Below are 4,009 nucleotides of genomic sequence, written 5' to 3' on the forward strand. Positions count from 1 at the left end.
GGGTTGCCTCCCAACAAGCACTTCTTTAATGTCAGTAGCTTGACAGTGGGCTCTCATAGAGCCTCACAAATACTCAGAGCATGATGATGGCCTCTTAACACCAAACTTAGAGTTTGGTTGTGGCCTCCCAACACCAAACTTAGAGTTTGAATGTGGGGGTTTTGTTTGACCCTGTATTGAGAGAAGCTTTTCATGCTTCTTCTCCATGGTTACAGAGGGAGATCCTTGAGCTTTAAACACAAGGGAGTCCTTATTCACTTGAAGGACCAATTTTCCTCTGTCAACATCAATCACAGCTTTTGCTGTGGCTAGGGAGGGTCTGCCAAGGATGATGGATTCATCTATACACTTTCCAGTATCTAGGATTATGAAATCAGCAGGGATGTAGTGGTCTTCAACCTTTACCAAGTCATCCTCTACAAGTCCATAAGCCTGTTTCCTTGAATTGTCTGCCATCTCTAGTGAGATTCTTGCAGCTTGTAACTCAAGGATCCCTAGCTTCTCCATTACAGAGAGAGGCATGAGGTTTATGCTTGACCCTAGGTCACATAGAGCCTTCTCAAAGGTCATGGTGCCTATGGTACAAGGTATTGAGAATTTCTAGGATCTTATCTCTTCAGAGGTAATTTCTGCCTAGTCAAGTCATCCAGTTCTTTGGTGAGCAAGGGGGGTTCATCCTCCCAATTCTCATTACCAAATAGCTTGGCATTTAGCTTCATGATTGCTCCAAGGTACTTAGCAACTTGTTCTTCAGTAACATCTTCATCATCTTCAGAGGAAGAATACTCATCAGAGCTCATGAATGGCAAAAGTAAATTCAATGGAATCTCTATGGTCTCAGTGTGAGCCTCAGATTCCCATGGTTCCTCATTAGGGAACTCCTTGGAGGCCAGTGGACGTCCATTGAGGTCTTCCTCAGTAGAGATCACTGCCTCTTCCTCCTCTCCAGGTTTGGCCGTGTGGGTTATGTTGATTGCCTTGCACTCTCCTTTTGGATTCTCTTCTGTATTGCTTGGAAGAGTACTAGGAGGGAGTTCAGTAACTTTCTTACTCAACTGACCCACTTGTGCCTCCAAATTTCTAATGGAGGACCTTGTTTCAGTCATGAAACTTTGAGTGGTTTTAATTAAATCAGAGACTACAGTTGCTAATTCAGAGTGATTCTGCTTGGAATTCTCTGTTTGTTGCTGAGAAGATGATGGAAAAGGTTTGCCATTGCTAAACCTATTTATTCCACCATTATTGTTGTTGAAGCCTTGTTGAGGCCTCTGTTGATCCTTCCATGAGAGGTTTGGATGATTTTTCCATGAAGGATTATAGGTGTTTCCATAGGATTCTCCCATGTAATTCACCTCTTCCATTGCTGGGTTCTCAGGATCATAAGCTTCTTCTTCAGATGAAGCTTCTTTGGTACTGACTATTGCTGCTTGCATTCCAAACAGACTTTGAAAAATCATATTGACTTGCTAAGTCAATATTTTGTTCTGAGCCAATATGGCATTCAGAGTATCAATCTCAAGAACTCCTTTCTTCTGACTTGTCCCATTATTCATAGGATTCCTTTCAGAGGTGTACATGAATTGGTTATTTGAAACCATTTCAATGAGTTCCTGAGCTTCTGCAGGTGTCTTCTTTAGATGAAGAGATCCTCCAGCAGAGTTGTCCAATGACATCTTGGACAGTTCAGATAGACCATCATAGAAGATACCTATGATGCTCCATTCTGAAAGCATGTCAGAAGGACACCTTCTGATCAATTACTTGTATCTTTCCCAAGCTTCATAGAGGGATTCACCTTCCTTTTGTCTGAAGGTTTGGACTTCCACTCTAAGCTTGCTCAATTTTTGAGGTGGAAAGAACTTTGCCAAGAAGGCATTCACTAGCTTTTTCCAAGAGTTCAGGCTTTCTTTAGGTTGTGAATCCAACCATGTTCTAGCTCTGTCTCTTACAGCAAAGGGAAAGAGCATAAGCTTGTAGACCTCGGGATCAACCCCATTGGTCTTGACAGTGTCACAGATTTGCAAGAATTCAGCTAAGAACTGATGAGGATCTTCCAATGGAAGTCCATGAAACTTGCAATTCTGTTGCATCAGAGAAACTAATTGAGGTTTAAGCTCAAAGTTGTTTGCTCTAATGGCAGGGATTGAGATGCTTCTCCCATAGAAGTCGGGAGTAGGTGCAGTAAAGTCACCAAGGACCTTCCTTGCATTGTTGGCATTGTTGTTGTTTTCGGCTGCCATGGCTTCTTCTTGTTTGAAAGTTTCTGTTAGGTCCTCTATAGAGAGTTGTACTTTAGCTTCTTTTAGCTTTCTCTTCAAGGTCCTTTCAGGTTTAGGATCAGCTTCAACAAGAATGCCCTTGTCCTTTCTCCTGTTCATATGAAAAGAGAGGAGAAGAAAATATGGAATCCTCTATGTCACAGTATAGAGATTCCTTGAGGTGTCAGAGGAAAATAAAAATAGAAGGATGAGGTAGAGAAGAGAGAATTCAAACTTATCAAGAGGGACAGAGTTTGAATTGCTGATAATGGAGAAGTGTTAGTCCTTTAAATAGAAGGATTTGGGAAGAGGGGAATAATTTTAGAAATTAAAGTAAAAGATTTTGAAATAATTAAAAGAAATTTTGAAAATTTGGTAAATGATTTTCAAAAACTAAGATTGGGAAAGAAATTAAGTGATTTTTGGAAAAGATTTTGAAATTAGAAATCAAAAAGGTATGATTGAAAATTAATTTTGAAAAAGATGTGATTGAAAAGATATTATTGAGAAGATATGATTGAGAATCAAATTAAAAAGAGAAATTTTTAAAATTAAAATTGATTACTTGACTAACAGGAAATTAAAAGATATGATTCTAGAATTAAAATTTAATCCTTTCTTAATAGGCAAGTAACAATTTGAAAATTTTGAATTAAATCATTAATTGTAGCAAGGATTTTTGAAAATAATAATAATTTAAAAAAAATGGAAAGAAATTAATTTTGAAAAGATATGATTGAAGAGATATGTTTTGAAAAAGATTTGATTTTGAAAAATTATGAATATTTGAAAAAGATTTGAATTAAAAACAAAATCTTCCTTCTAGTGTCCTCCTAGCGTTAAACGCCCAAAATGCTACCTTTTTGGGCGTTTAACGCCCAGCCAGGTACCCTGGCTGGTGTTTAAACGCCAGTTTTCCTTCCTCACTAGGCGTTTTGAACGCCTAGCTTTTTCTCTGTAATTCCTCTGCTGCATATTCTGAATCTTCAATCCTCTGTATTATTGACTTGAAAAGACATGGTTGGAAAACTAAGATTAAACAAATAATGCATGCAAGACACCAAACTTAGAAGTTTGTATACTAAGGACTATAACAATTTGAAAATGCATATGAGAAACAACAAAAGACACAAAACAAGAGAATTTAAAGATCAGAGCAAGGAAATCATCAAGAACAACTTGAAGATCAATGAAGAACATAATGCATGTAATTTTCGAAAATTAGAAGAATGCAATTGACACCAAACTTAAGATTAGACACTAGACTTAAACAAGAAACATAAAATATTTTTTATTTTAAGATTTTATAAATTTTTTTGTAATTTTTTTTTTCAAAAATTAAGTGGAAAAAGAGAAAAAAAAGGACTTCAAAATTCTTAATGAGAATTCCAGGAATCATGCAATGTTAGTCTAAAACTCCGGTCCAGGAATTAGACATGGCTTACTAGCCAGCCAAGCTTTCAGTGAAAGCTTCGGTCCAAAACACTAGACATGGCCAATGGCCAGCCAAGCTTTAGCAGATCATTACGTTCAACAGCAAAATTGATAGAAATCAACAAGCCCTTGTGATGATAAGTTGAAACCTCAGTCCAAAAGATTAGACATGGCTTCACAGCCAGCCAGACTTCAACAAATCATCATAAAACTCTAGAATTCATTCTTAAAAACTTTGAAGAAAAAAATAGAAATACATATTTTTTCTTTGAAATTTTTTGAAAAATAAAAAGTAAAAAGCTTAAACATAAAATAAA

At 36.8% G+C, this 4,009-nt stretch overlaps 1 non-coding gene across 1 annotated transcript; it reads left to right on the forward strand.

Moving 5' to 3' along the window:
* Positions 1–1,727: 1,727 nt before the first annotated feature.
* On the forward strand, positions 1,728–1,835 carry LOC112761544 (small nucleolar RNA R71). The gene has a single exon (XR_003181935.1). It is a non-coding gene; the product is annotated as a small nucleolar RNA R71 (small nucleolar RNA).
* The last annotated feature ends 2,174 nt before the right edge of the window (positions 1,836–4,009 follow it).

This window comes from Arachis hypogaea, chromosome 16 (genome assembly GCF_003086295.3).
Source record: "Arachis hypogaea cultivar Tifrunner chromosome 16, arahy.Tifrunner.gnm2.J5K5, whole genome shotgun sequence".
Lineage (NCBI taxonomy): Eukaryota > Viridiplantae > Streptophyta > Magnoliopsida > Fabales > Fabaceae > Arachis > Arachis hypogaea.